Source organism: Monodon monoceros, unplaced genomic scaffold (genome assembly GCF_005190385.1).
Source record: "Monodon monoceros isolate NGI ecotype Baffin Bay Population unplaced genomic scaffold, NGI_Narwhal_1 Super_Scaffold_11, whole genome shotgun sequence".
Classification (NCBI taxonomy): domain Eukaryota; kingdom Metazoa; phylum Chordata; class Mammalia; order Artiodactyla; family Monodontidae; genus Monodon; species Monodon monoceros.
The window spans coordinates 41,228,209-41,244,582 of NW_021703767.1; the positions used below are offsets into that span (position 1 = coordinate 41,228,209).

Here is a 16,374-nt window from a genome sequence, read left to right on the forward strand (position 1 = left end):
TAAAAAAACTATGCACCTTGCCCAGCATCTTAACACAACATCAGGCATTCAGCAGATACTCTACCATATCTGTTGAGTGAATGAATAAATGAGTGAAGGAAAACAAATGTTTAGCACTATTTATACCATTCCTTGATGAACTGTTCTGTGAATGTTTCACCTTTCAGTTCAAGCTTATTTTTTAAAATTAAAAAAATGTTAAGTTCACCCTCTAAGGCTGCACAGAGAGCATTTTTTCACAGATTTCAAATTCACCTAAGTGCTTTTAATGAAGGAGTTTTGTTGAAATAAACAAACAAAAGCCCTGTGTATTAATGATAATGAGCATATTGCTTATTAAATTATGATGGTCCCATCAGGTGCTCCTTAAGTGCTGTTAGTTCCGTAAAGAGACTTAATTTGTATATTTTAGAGTTAGCGTAATATCCTTCCATGTGACACATTCAGAACAAATGAGTACTTACAGCTGCTGAAGGATTAAGAAGTAACAAAATTTTTATGAAGTTTCATACAAATTAAATTTTTCTTCACTTACTTTGGTTTTAGTTTATATCCACAAATTGTTATTTCTCCTCCATGCTTAATATTTTTCCTTTGGTCTGATAGACAGAAGAAGTTTTCAAGAAGTAAATATTGAAAAGCAATTCATTTCTCTGACCAAATCTCCAAATATCAAAGACCTGGCAACAGGGGGTAGAAAATGGAAGATGGAAAAACCAGACTTGGTTGCACTGTCACTTGGCTTCAGCCTAAATCTGTTACGTGATCAACCATGCATGTGAACAAAAGAGACATCCTCAGAAGAGAGGAGGGATTTCTGATGGAAATCACAGGGGAAAAAGAATATAGTTTGGAAAAAAACAAGAAGATAGGTGTCAGGGCCTTGTGGGTTTTGCTAAACGGGTAGACGCCCCCATGCTCTTTGCAATTCTTTTCTTCTTAATCTCCATCCTCTTTTTCTGAATGCATTAGGCCCAATCTAAGAATCTCTTACAAAGGAAAGTTTCGTATATTTTTGATGTCTGTGGGAAAGAAGTGCCCCCAGGGAGGTTTTATTTAGGAATGCATTTTGGAAGCATTTTCTGAGAGGAAAAAGTTTTAAGGGAAAGACTTTGTCATTTAACCTGAAATTCTGGGGCTGCATACTGGAGGTTTTTCTCATCTACCACAGTATTATGTACCTCTACACAAATCAGCTATCCAACTCTCCAACCGGCCAAAGGGCAAGGCATCTTCTAATGAAATATCATTGGTATGAGTGGTATCAGATTGCTCTTTTGCCTTTAGCTACTCTTGTGAAGGAAACAGGGAAATATATTTACCAATAAAAACATGAAAAATAAACAGATGAGTCAATATGAAATTGAATCAAAAACATTATAACATCAATGCTCAATTTATGTTTACTGTGAGAAAAACCTAAGACAAAAATGTGAAAAAATGAAATATCACAGCTCACCCAGAAAGGAGAACATTTGTTTACTGGGTACCATAGTCAGTGTTTAACCTGCTTAGTTGAAAAAACAGAATTAACTCTCTGAAATTTTGTGAATTAACAAGATACCTAATGTCTCTCAAAAATTTCTCACCCAACAAATACACTCAGGACTGAAGTACTGACTTAACTCATTTGCATCAAGAACTAAATGGAATTATAGGTTTTGAGAATCTTAATATTTAAAATTCAATCATCAGATCAAAGTTTTTCCTTCTTTCCTGTTTCTCTTACATTCCCAATGAACACATTTTATGCCATCATGGTCATTAAGCCTCAGGTGAGTAGCTGAAAACATGGAAAATTTGAAATAGAATACTTAAAATTCATTTAATCTAACAACCAATTTAGAGCTGCTGTTAACAGTTTATATATTTAATGTGTTGGGTGAATTAGAAGAATGTCAGAATGTCTAAACTAAATGTCTAAACACTTTTGTGTGCAGTAAGGAATGGAAGTGAGGGAATAGAAAAAGAAAAGGAAAGGAAATACTTTTTACTGTTTTATTGAAACATCTATACAGGCACAAAGAGTTCTTTTGCTCTGTGAAGCACTCTAAGTACACAGCTGTATTGCAAAATAATTTCTCTTTTAATATATTAAGAATAAACAGAAAAAAACAAAAACAACAAAACCAAACACATACAGAAAACCTCAAAAGCTTTTTAGAAAACATTAGGGTTCAACATGATTTATCATACTTCAATTTTTTGAGTTGTACTACAATTCTGAAAAAAGGCATTGAGAACCTATTTACTTCTTGCCTCAAATTAGAACACAGTAACTACCAGGACAAAAAAAGAGAATTAATTATACCTGAATTAGCCTAACTGTTGACTTCCCAGTAATGCCCATCTTAATTTATAAATTTTAACAAAGTTTTTCCTGATACACATCATAACATCAATATAACGATCATTATTAATGCTAGTACCCCAATGCAAAATCTTTAACAACAGCTTCCCAATATGAATTTTAATATGAATATTTTCTTTCATTTTTCTAATAAGACTGTCTTCAATTTTCAAGATATACTAAATTAAGTTGGCATGTCACTTATCATAATAAAAACAATATTTGACAGTGTCCTGAGGAAAAGAAAATTTAATGAATGTCATTGAAAACAAAAGAACAAGTAATCTTTCTTTGTTAGAGGTTACTACAAGTCAAGCACTATCCTGGTAGCTTTTTATACATGATTTCATTTTATCAAAAGAAGAACCTCAAAAGTAGACACTACTCTCCTATGTTACTGAGGAGTAAATTAGCCTTCATCCCAATGTTTATCTCTAGATCTATCGGTTCTGGATAACCATTTTTTTATTTCCACTGAATGCCTTCAAGATTTCCCATTGATTCCATTGCTATTTATATCGGAAATCCTGCCACTTGATCCTATTAACTCTTTACTAATAATGATGATAATGGTGATGATAAAATAATAAGGACTAACATATTGAGTATATACTTTGTGCCAGTTACTATCCCAAGCACTTTGTTATACACATATAGGATAACTTGAGTTTTCTCCTCTAACAGAACTAGAAGAGACAACTAGAATTTTTATTGGTCCTTTTATAATTCGAATAAATAAAATTCTCAATATTATAGTGAAAAAAGATGGAATTACTCAATTTCATATGGCTTATTCTAATATACACTATGTTTAAGTTTTATTTGACTTTTAATAATGATAACATTTAAGCACATAATAGGCAAATATATATCCATGTAAATTTTATAACCATGAAAGTTATTCAGGCAGGAGTTTTATTGACCAATAAAATTTTTGTGTGTATGTTATAATTTTGTTTCATGAGATATTATAAAATGTGCCCATTTTATTGGCTTTTAATCAGACTGTATATACTGCTTATTAATATAACTTTTATTCAACAGACTAATCATCCTTTCACAGTCCTTTCACAATGTGATCAACGCATTTTTACATTTTTATTGATCTCATGTTTACAAAATCTCCCCATTACTTAGAAGCAAGATATCTGTAAATTATGCTGGCTATAAGCTGACAGTTGTATATTTTGTCACTAAATAGTTGCCCAGAGTCAAAGGAGAAACCCAAATAGATTACCAATGAGAATTACCTTGTTGTTCTGATATGTTGATAGTATTTGGGAAATACTCTCGTACTCTTTAGGCACTAATATCCTTGACAATAAGGATAGAAGAAATGAGTGCTGACTAATTTTTTTTCAATCATATTTATCAGTACATTCATTATTAGGGATAAAAATAGAACACTTTCTTGTTTTCCATCAGAATCGTTTTTCCTAAATTATTTAACAATATATAAGTTACTGTTTTACCCTACAGCTAACACTAAAAAGACTGCTAATTCTATCAAAGAGTGATTCCAATTTTATAATTAAAAAACAAGTCATAAGTGATTGAGTCAACATCTCTTAATGGTTTTTTAAGTAATTAGATTTAATCATCAGAGCAAAAACATTTAATAGCAAAAACTTGTTTCCTAAGAAAACTTAATCTAGAGCAGACTAATGTTTTAAAATATTTTTAGCATATGCCCTATAAGGTTCAAAAGACAGCCTTTTCTATCATCAGTCATTCTCTTTGCTAATAATAAGCCAATCCTAACCATAGATCAGATTTGCTGCTCTCACATTTAAAGTTTCAGGTTCTCCTCCTGCACTGATTACAGTATTGCCATACAGAAAGAAGAGGTCTTCGAAGGAAAAACACAAGGATCCATTAATCATGAATCATTACGTTTTGTCAGTTGGCAAAGGAATAGTTTGCTCATTTATCCTTTGAATGAAATTAGCTCTGGCTCAGGTCCTTGTAGAAGGAAATTCTAAATTGTCTTGGCATCTTCCTATAGCAGTTTGTGTATGTGCCATAAAATGGCAGATGGGGTTTATTAATGGCAGATGAGTTTAGTTTGCAAGGTTTTTCCCTTTTTCCTATTTGATCATTTTAATATTGAAGCTCAGAAAAGACTCATACATTATTGTTGTATATTTTATCTTATTAAGGAGTGATGAAAGAGAAAACTGGTAATGTCTGTGCCACCAAATGTAAGCAAGCTCTGTATTCTCTGTGCCATGGAGGAAATGGACACATGTGTCCTTAGGTTTAGGTATCCAGACACAACAAAATAATCAAAGTTGTTGAAAATATTTACAATACGTATGTGAAATGATCATTTACTTGTAAGCAGCACCAGTCACCTAATAGAGTAATATAAAGATTATAGTCATACAGATTAATGTTTAACATACTTATGAGTAAGTTTTGAAAAACAATGTTTCCTTGTGAATAATTTCTACATTTTTACTGCCTTCACTTAGTCATCCTAAATGGGGGAAAATGTGTAAGTTTTCAATATGAAACACTGAAAACTAAACTACATGACTGAAATAATAGAATATCTTATGGGTGTAATAATCAATGGTTGAGTCTCATATCACTGTCTGACAATGTGGTAGACACTTAGGCAGACACATGGACTCTTTTAACCATGAGTGCATGGCTGGCAGCAATCTGTAATTTGGAATATGAGGTGCAATATACCCCCTCAAATGCTTCCTTAATTTCACAGATCTGACACAGGTGCTGGAGAAAAAATGCATGTAAAAATGTTTTATAATCTATAAAGAACTATAGACCTATGTGAAAACTGTTACTCAGCCTAAAACCAGCAGATATAAGGGCTCTACAAATTGTTAATAAAAATGTTTTATGCTGAGTGTCCATATGTTAGACTTGGTGGGAGTTAATAGTGAAAATTTTTATTTCCGTGATTTAAAACATGGTTTGACTTGCTTTTGGAGAAGATTTACATATGTTTAGGATAGTATGTTGCATACTTGAAAATAATTCAGAACAGACAAAAAATGAAATAGTATTTTTACTAAAATAACTCCTAATCAAAGACAATCTGTAACTAAATACATTTCCCTAATATGCAAGTATAACTTCACCACAATTTGTGCTTATTGGAAAGGATAAAACAAATCTTTTCTCAATGAAACTTGAAATAGGAATCAATGCCTATGACAGGATGCTATTTTGGTGTTAAAAAAAAAAAGCACTTTAATTTTTTGTAACTTTATAATAACATCAACCAGACACTTGTATCAATGGTCTTCTTAATTCATTACACATTTTTTTATCAAGTGTGTACTTAGTAATATTTTAATAAAATGGAAATAGCTAGGCTCAAATTTGGTAGCAGCCTTGAACAATAAAAAGTGACAGATAAATATGAGTTAAAGTGTTAAAATAAATTCAAGTAAAACTCTGTTAGTATTATTCAAGATCCATAAATAGCTACTCATTTGCCATGATGGCACACAGAAAGGCATTTAACAGTTTAAACCACACTCCAAATAGATACAAGGTGCTTTTACATTTTTTTTCTGGCCACACTAATGTTGGATTCAGAATCAATATTGCTGTCAAATGCTTGCTTTATACAAGCATTCCAGTACCTGCAGAAGAATAAGACAGTTTATGCCTGTGGAGGATATAGTTCCGCCATTAGGGAAGTTTTTGCTTCTGTTTCATAAATCACTACTGAATCATAACATAATTCTGCACCTAACAGACCTATGAAGTATGTGTTCTGATTCTTGTCACCATTAAATATATTCCCAAAATACTAATCCATGTGTGTAAAGGATGCTGCATATCTCCACATCAAGCACAAAAGGTCAGGATCCAACCATTAGCTTTCTCCAGATTGAAGATGGTGATGAAATGTGTATCTCATTTTGGCTGCCAAAAGATAATGGAATTCCCTGAAATCTCATTACCTGCAAATGTAATGATAGTCTTCTTAAAGTGGAATAGCAGGAAGGGAAGTGCAGTGTTACTGAAAAAACTGGTATCAAAACAGGCATCTATGAACATTACTGTTTAAGTCAATATTTCATATAGAGAATAAGTTTCTCTTGTATTTGGGACCTGTTTTTTAGGATTGCACAAATGGTAGAATTATTTTCCTCTCCTTGTTGAAGGTTTAACATATATATATATATATATGTACACTTTTTTTTCCCTGATGACTTCCTTTCCCCCTCTTTGTTAATAACATAACTCTGATTTCCAATCTTCCCTCTTCTATTCCACAAGGTCTTGGGATGCTGGATCCCACTCCTTAGAAACTGAGAGGTGAAATTCAAGCAATAAGAACATATATACATGGTTATACACATACAGTCCCAGTCAGGCCAGTAACATTGAGGCCCAGAATTTTTCCTAATAACAAATATATACTTATTATATGCCAGGCTCTGTTCTAAGTGTTTTTTATTCACTCATGGTTTTAATCCTCATGATAACCGTATGAGATAGTGGAAAAATGGCATCTTCCTCCCACTGGAAGTTGAAATCTGACAGGCTGTAAGCCTGATACTTCCTGGCGGCCAGAGGAAGAATATCTGACTAAGAGTTGTACCCACACAGAGGAAAGCTAACCTGAACAATGAAAGGACAGCCTGTTTTGATGATATTGTGTGATCTCCTGGATCCAAATGTGACAGAAGCCAACAATTAAAAAGCAGTGTCTTTGGTATTACACAGAACAATTTTGTGTTTCAAATGTTGCAATGATATGAAACTCAATACCTATTATTAGCATTACTCAACAAATTATTGAAAACTAAGCACTATTTTTCCCAGTGATATTTGCAATATAACGAGGATCAAAAGGTTAAATTAAAAGAATGAATCTAAAGCCAGCAGAATTCCCTGCCTGAGCAGGATTTTATGGCAGAAACAATGTCTCCTTGAGGCCTTCAAATCATACCAGATTCACATTGAACAAACTTGTATTTGGCACCTATTCTAGGAAAATTACTACAGAAAAGAGAGGTTGCAAAGTCAAAAAACTACAAAGGCCATGCTGCTGTGCACTGAGTCAATCAGAACAAATTTTGAAAGTTCAATTAAGAGATCAAGGGAGACAAAGATTTCATGGTAGTTTTTGAGTTTCTACAACAAATGTGACTGAAGTTTAGACATTCAAATATAAAATGGACTGTAGCAACTACAAGAAGCAGGAGATACATATATATATATTCCTTCCTAAAATGTTTTCAAACATTATACTTTAAAAAGAAAAAAGAAACTAAAATAGGGATTTTTTTGTTTGTTTTTTGTTTTGGGGGGGTTTTTGTGCAGTACGCGGGCCTCTCACTATTGTGGCCTCTCCCGTTGTGGAGCACAGGATCCGGACGCGCAGGCTCAGCAGCCATGGCTCACGGGCCCAGCCACTCCACAGCATGTGGGATCTTCCCGGACCGGGGCATGAACCCGTGTCCCCTGCATCGGCAGGCAGACTCTCAACCACTGCGCCACCAGGGAAGCCCTAAAATAGGGATTTTTATGTAAAATATTCCAATTCTTAAATGTTCACTCAACTTATTAAGGTATTATCAGGCTGCAAAACAAAACAAAAGAAAACAAAACAAAACACACCAAATTTGCGCAGCATGCAGGCTGCCCCAGTTATAACCTTTGTAGTAAAGGACATAAACACAATTAACACTGTAAATTAGAAATTTTCAATTTAAAATGTGTCTTTTAAACTTTATCTGTTTATTTATTAAAATAACCCACTGGATAATTCTATCCAGTTTAGAGATGAGAAAACAGAAGTCCAAAGAAGTTAGGTTGTTTGGTAATGTAGTGAAAGACAGAAGAGTTTAAACTCATGTTCAAATATTCTAACCCAAATTGACTTAGAAATCGATTTGAAAATTCATGTAATATCACTTGGCAAGAGTGCTCCCAGAGATCTCTGCCTCCATGCTAAGAACCAGCTCCACCCAACGGCCAGCAAGTTCCATTGTTGTATGCCCCATGTCAAACAACTAACATGACAGGAACACAACACCACCCATTAGCAGAGAGGCTGCCTACAATCATACTAAGTTCACAGATACCCCAAAACACACCACCGGACGTGGCCTTGCCCACCAGAACGACAAGGTCCAGCCCCACCCACCAGAATACAGGCACCAGTCCCCTCCACCAGGAAGCCTACACAAGCCACTGAACCAATCTCACCAAAAACAACGGGAACTGCAAACCTGCAGCCTGTGAAAAGGAGACCCCAAACACAGTAAGTTAAATAAAATGAGAAGACAGAGAATTATGCAGCAGCAGATGAAGGAGCAAGGTAAAACCCCACTAGACCAAACAAATGAAGAGGAAATGGGCAGTCTACCTGAAAAAGAATTCAGAGTAATGATAGTAAAGATGATCCAAAATCTTGGAAATAGAATGGAGAAAATACAAGAAAAGTATAACAAGGACCTAGAAGAACTAAAGAGCAAACAAACAATGATGAACAACACAATAAATGAAATTTAAAATTCTCTAGAAGGAATCAATAGCAGAATAACTGAGGCAGAAGAACGGATAAGTTACCTGGAAGATAAAAGAGTAGAAATAACTACCGCAGAGCAGAATAAAGAAAAAAAAATGAAAAGAATTGAGGACAGACTCAGAGACATCTGGGACAACATTAAATGCATTACCATTCGAATTATAGGGGTCCCAAAAGAAGAAGAGGAAAAGAAAGGGACTGAGAAAATATTTGAAGAGATTATAGTTGAAAACTTCCCTAATATGGGAAAGGAAATAGTCAATAAACTCTAGGAAGCGCAGAGGGTCCCATACAGGATAAAGGAGATCCAAGGAGAAACATGCCAAGAAACATATTAATCAAACTATCAAAAATTAAATACAAAGAAAAAATATTAAAAGCACCAAGGTACAAACAACAAATAACATACAAGAGAATCCCCATAAGGTTAACAGCTGATCTTTCAGCAGAAACTCCGCAAGCCAGAAAGGAGTGGCAGGGCATATTTAAAGTGATGAAAGGGAAAATCTACAACCAAGATTACACTACCCAGCAAGGATCTCATTCAGATTTGATGAAGAAATTAAAACCTTTACAGACAATTAAAGCTAAGAGAATTCAGCACCACCAAACCAACTCTACAACAAATGCTGAAGGAACTTCTCTAGGTTGGAAACACAAGAGAAGGCAAAGACCCACAATAACAAAACAATTAAGAAAATGGTAATAGGAACATACATATTGATAACTAGCTAAAATGTGAATGGATTAAATGCTCCAACCAAAAGACACAGACTGGATGAATGGATACAAAAACAAGACCCGTATATATGGTGTCTACAAGAGACTTACTTCAGACCTAGGGACACTTAGACACTGAAAGTGAGGGTATGGAAAAAAATACTCTATGCAAATGGAAATCAAAAGAAAGTTGGAGTAGCAATTCTCATATCAGACAAAATAGACTTTAAAATAAAGACTATTACAAGAGACAAAGAAGGACACTACATAATGATCAAGGGATCAATCCAAGAGAAGATATAACAATTGTAAATATTTATGCACCTAACATAGAAGCACCTCAATACATAAGGCAAATGCTAACAGCCATACAAGGGGAAATCAACAGTAACGCAATCATAGTAGGGGATGTTAACACTCTACTTTCACCAATGGACAGATCATCCAAAATGAAAATAAATAAGGAAACACAAACTTTAAATGATACATTAAACAAGATGGACTTAATTGATATTTATAGGACATTCCATACAAAAACAACAGAATACACTTTCTTCTCAAGTGCTCATGGAACATTCTCCAGGACAGATCATATCTTGGGTCACAAATCCAGCCTTGGTAAATTTAAGAAAATTGAAATCATACCAAGTAGCTTTTCTGACCACAACGCTATGAGACTAGATGTCAATTACAGGAAAAAATATGTAAAAAATACAAATACATGGAGGATAAACAATACACTACTAAATAACCAAAAGATTACTGAAGAAATCAAAGAGGAAATAAAAAAATACCTAAAAACAAATGACAATTAAAATACGATGACCCAAAACGTATGGGATGCAGCAAAAGCAGTTCTAAGAGGGAAGTTTATAGCAATACAATCTTACCTCAAGGAAAAGAAACATGTCAAATAAACAACCTAACCTTACACCTAAAGCAATTAGAGAAATAACAAAAAAATCCCCAAAATTAGCATAAGGAAAGAAATCATAAAGATCAGATCAGAAATAAATGAAAAAGAAATGAAGGAAACAATAGCAAACATCAATAAAACTAAAAGCTGGTTCTTTGAGAAGGTAAACAAAATTGATAAACTATTAGGCAGACTCACCAAGAATAAAAGGGAGAAGACACAAATCAACAGAATTAGAAGTGAAAAAGGAGAAGTAACAACTGACACTGCAGAAATACAATGGATCATGAGAGAGTACTACAAGAAATATATGCCAATAAAATGGACAACCTAGAAGAAATGGACAAATTCTTAGAAAAGCACAATCTTCTGAGAATGAACCAGGAAGAAATAGAAAATATGAACAGACAAACCACAAGCACTGAAATTGAAACTGTGGTTAAAAATTTTCCAACAAACAAAAGCCCAGGACCAGATGGCTTCACAGGCGAATTCTATCAAACATTTAGAGAAGAGCTAACATCTATCCTTCTCAAGCTCTTCCAAAATATAGCAGAGGGAGGAACACTCCCAAAAACATACCAGGAGGCCACCATCACCTAGATACCAAAACCAAAGATGTCACATAGAAAGAAAACTACAGGCCAATATCACTGATGAACATAGATGCAAAAATCCTCAGCAAAATACTAGCAAACAGACTCCAATAGCACACTAAAAGGATCATACACCATGATCAAGTGGGGTTTATACCAGGAATGCAAGGATTCTTCAACATATGCAAATCAATCAATGTGATAAACTATATTAACAAACTGAAGGAGAAAAACCATATGATCCTCTCAATAGATGCAGAAAAAGCTTTTGACAAAATTCAACACCCATCTGTGAATAAAACCCTCCAGAAAGTAGGCATAGAGGGAACTTATCTCAATATAAAATAAAGGCTATATATGACAAACTCACAGCGAACATCATTCTCAATGGTGAAAAACTGAAACCATTTCTTCTCAGATCAGGAACAAGGCAAGTTTGTCCACTCTCACCACTATTATCCAACATATTTTTGGAAGTTTTAGCCACAGCTATCAGAGAAGAAAAAGAAATAAACGGAATCCAAATTGGAAAAGAAGAAGTAAAGCTGTTGCTTGTTGCAGATGACATGATACTATATATAAACAATACTAAACATACTACCAGAAAACTACTAGAGGTAATCAGTGAATTTGGTTAAGTAGCAGGATACAAAACTAATACACAGAAATCTCTTGCATTCCTATACACTAATGATGAAAAATCTGAAAAAGAAATTAAGGAAACACTCCCATTTACCATTGCAACAAAAAGAATAAAATACCTAAGAACAAACCTACCTAAGGAGACAAAAGACCTGTATGTAGAAAACTATAAGATACTGATAACAGAAATTAAAGATGATACAAACAGATGGAGAGATATACAATGCTCTTAGACTGGAAGAATCAACATTGTTAAAATGATTATAGTACCCAAAGCAAACTACAGATTCAATGCAATCCCCATCAAACTACCACTGGCATTTTTCACAGAACAAAAAATTTCATAATTTGTATGGAAACATAGAAGACCCCGAACAGTCAAAGCAATCTTGAGAAAGAAAAACAGAGCTGGAGGAATCAGGCTCCTGGACTTCAGACTATACTACAAAGCTACAGTAATCAAGACAGTATGGTACTGGCACAACAACAGAAGTATAGATCAATGGAACAGGATAGAAAGCCCAGAAATAAACCCACACACATATGGTCACCTTATCTTTGACAAAGGAGGCAAGAATATACAATGGAGAAAAGAGAGCCTCTTCAATATGTGGTGGTTGGAAAACTGGATAGCTACATGTAAAAGAATGAAATTAGAACACTCCCTAACACCATACACAAAAATAAAGTCAAAACAGATTAAAGACCTAAATGTAAGGCCAGACACTATAAAACTCTTAGAAGAAAACATAGGCAGAACATTCTATGACATAAATCACAGCAAGATCCTTTTTGACCTACCTCCTAGAGAAATGGAAATAAAAACAAAAATAAATAAATGGGACCTAATGAAACTTAAAAGCTTTTGCACAGCAAAGGAAACCATAAACAAGACAAAAAGATATCCCTCAGAATGGGAGAAAATATTTGCAAATGAAGCAACTGACAAAGGATTAATCTCCAAAATTTACAAGCAGCTCATGCAGCTCAATATCAAAAATCAAACAACCCAATCCAAAAATGAGCAGAAGACCTAAATATACAGTTCTCCAAAGAAGATATACAGATAGACAACAAACACATGAAAGGATGCTCAACATCACTAATCATTAGAGAAATGCAAATCATAACTACAATGAGGTATCACCTCACACCACTCAGAAAGGCCATCATCAAAAAAATCTACAAACAATAAATGCTGGAGAGGGTGTGGAGAAAAGGGAACCCTCTTGCACTGTTGGTGGGAATGTAAATTGATACAGCCACTATGGAGAACAGTATGGAGGTTCCTTAAAAAACTACAGAGAGAATTACCATATGACCCAGCCATCTCACTACTGGGCATATATCCTGAGAAAACCATAATTCCAAAAGAGACACGTACCACAATGTTTATTGCAACACTATTTACAATAGCCAGGGCATGGAAGCAACCTAAGTGCCCATCAACAGATGAATGGATAAAGAAGATGTGGCACATATGTACAATGGAATATTACTCAGCCATAAAAAGAAACAAAATTGTGTTATTTGTTGTGAGGTGGATGCACTTCAAGTGTGTCATACAGAGTGAAGTAAGTCAGAAAGAGAAAAACAAATACCGTATGTTAACACATATCCATGGAATCCAAAAAAAAAAAAAAGGTTCCAATGAACCTAGGGCAGGACAGGAATAAAAACACCCACGTAGAGAATGGACTTAAGGACACTGGGAAGGGGAAGGGTAAGCTGGGATGAAGTGAGAGCATAGCATTGACATATATACACTACCAAATGTAAAATACATAGCTAGTGGGAAGCAGCTGCATAGCACAGGGAGGTCAGCTCGTTGCTTTGTTCCTATCTAGGAGGGTGGGATAGGGAAGGTGGGGGGGGAGACGCAAGAGGGAGGCGATATGGGGATATATGTATATGTATAGTTGATTCACTTTGTTATATAGCAGAAACTAACACAACATTGTAAAGCAATTATACTCCAATAAAGATATTAAAAAAATAATAATAATACAATGAGTAGTAGTAGTAATGCAATGAGAAAGAGGAACAGTCTTTTAGAATCTTTCTTTTTAATCAATATAAAATCTTAAGCAATCACAATTCGTACTAGGCATAAAAATCAGGACAGATGTTAGAGAATCCTGAATGCTGAAATAAAGGATTTAGACTTGAATAGGTAGAAAGCTGGCTTATACACTCCAAATTATCATATAATTCTTAAATGTTTGAATCTTTGGGATTTTTGATTATAGAATTAAGATAAAAGAGTCTCTTAATCTGTGATTTACGAGTTAATATGAACCACCTTAATTTTATTCAAATGTTTGTGTGTGCCTGTGTGCATGTGAATGTTTTTCTGGAGGCAGGATCCAAGATTTCCTATTTTCTCCCATCACTCATCTCCTTCCCTCCTTCCTCCCCTTTCTCTCTCCCTTTCTACCTTCTTTCCACCATCCTTTATTTATTATACAGTTTCTAAGCCACATGCCTGATTTATACAAGATTAGGATGAAAATGGACATATGGCACATTTTTAGAAACAATCAAATGAAATAATTGGAACAATATTTAGCACTTTGAACTAAGTTCAGCATGTAACTGTCTGCATTGCATGTTAACTACCAATAGGGTATTCTGTCTTCAAATGTATTCTAGTCATCTTCTTCAAATGTTGATATAGTCATAAATATTATTTTGGCCTTAATTTACTTCCTTGATGAATGAATTACAATAGTACAGAATTCAAGCATCTTTAAATAGATAGCTCTAAGTTATTAAAACAGCAATAAAATTAAATCACAAGATTTCAAATCCTAGCTGCACCATCTAATCACTGTGTAATATTCACCAAGTCACTATGCCTTTTTGTAAATTAGTCTCCTAAACTTCATGATTGTTCATTTCCTTCCAGTTCTAAAATTTTATGGGTATATGTCTAGAATATTTAATATATTATTAAAAGTGTTTTTCCCTCTTACATAATGTATCTGTACTTAAACAAGATATAATCAGAGTCCAGTACTTATTTAAGTGATCATTTCAGATATGATCAATAAAAGGTAAGCAAGTGAGAATATTGTCTATATCACAGACTCTACCAAATTATATATGATTTCCTAAGTGGTTGCACCTACACTGAATTGTAATATATGTGTCTATTAATGCCTATGCATTCATTGGCCAATATCTTCAGTTTGGTTTATGAAATTTCTGTGGTTTTTCTCTCATTAATATGTAATTATAAAGCCCTCTGAATATACACTGTGGATTTCTTTATTCAACTTTTCTAACTTTTCTTCTGGCAAACAAGACATTCCTGGGAATAAACTTCAAGAATCACGAAAATGAGAATATGAATACTATAAAATTAAAAATAGATATATGATTAAAAGAAAAAACAAAATGGAGGTTTCACCTACATGAAGATTATACAATGACAACGATGGCAGATCAACAATTTAGTAAAAAAGAAAATACAAAACTTTAAAAATGTTTTATTGATCCTTTCTTCTTGTTTTTGAATACTCGGTAATATTTCAATACAATTTTTACCATAAAAGCAAATGTTTTAAAGGACAAAGTGATGTAAATGAGCTATATTTACTTGTATGTTTACTTATATTTTCTTTGGTACCAGTTCTAAAATTGGAAAGTATCCTTGCCTCTAAATGGATGAAATGAACAGGCATCCTGTATTACACTGCTGCTGTTACCTTCCAATTTAATTATGTTAGTGTAGTGAAGAGTTTTATAGATTTACTTGGTATTATTATAAATGTCATTTGACTGTGATGTCGGACATTAACGTGTCAGTTATTTGCTTTTAGGTTAATAAAATGTTTTTACAGGAACAAGAATGGTGATATGAAATGCAATGCATAAACCCATTTTGATATGCACATCATGTAATTACAGAAACCACTCCATAAGCAATCTGTTAAACTTATTTCTCTCGACAAAGTTCTACTAGAAGCTCTCCTTTGCAGCATCATTATAGTGAGCAGGATAGCCTAACTATCTAGTTTATTCTAAATCAGACAATTTCACAGTCTTTGAGGAATACAGAGTTGGTTCCTTCATTTCTACTTTCCCAATGAAATACAATCACTTGTCTGATGAGACAGCTATTAGAGAAGATAGCAAAGTGCCTTGGGTATCTTTTGAGGCTGATAAAATATAGAGAGGCATCAGATAGTGACTGAACATCATTATATAAAGTTGGAATCCTACACTCAAGAGACCTCTCACTTGATCAGGTACATATTTATGCCACCTTGCAATACTTACTTTCAAGATAGGACAGAAAGCTTCAGTCATCCAGATAATTACAGATTACCAGATTACTTGTGTTTATGATAAGTGCATAAGTACAAGTGTAAACACTCATGTGTAAACATGATAAAGTCAAAGACCCCCTGATTCTGGGGACGCAGTGCTTGTCACTTATAAGCAAAGTCAAGATCTCCTTCAGCCTCAATCACTTAACAGTGGCTGTGGATGGCTTAATCCATTGTTAGAGGAAAACAGAAGAAAATATACTGAGGAGGATGAACTGTAGAGGGGAAAACAAACCAACCACGATAGAAAAAGGAATAGACAAAGAGTAACAACCAATATTTACTACATTTAATAA

At 34.0% G+C, this 16,374-nt stretch overlaps 1 pseudogene; it reads left to right on the plus strand.

Moving 5' to 3' along the window:
- Window positions 1-1,757: 1,757 nt before the first annotated feature.
- The window catches only part of LOC114890243, a 38,507-nt pseudogene continuing 23,890 nt past the window's right edge, over window positions 1,758-16,374 (plus strand).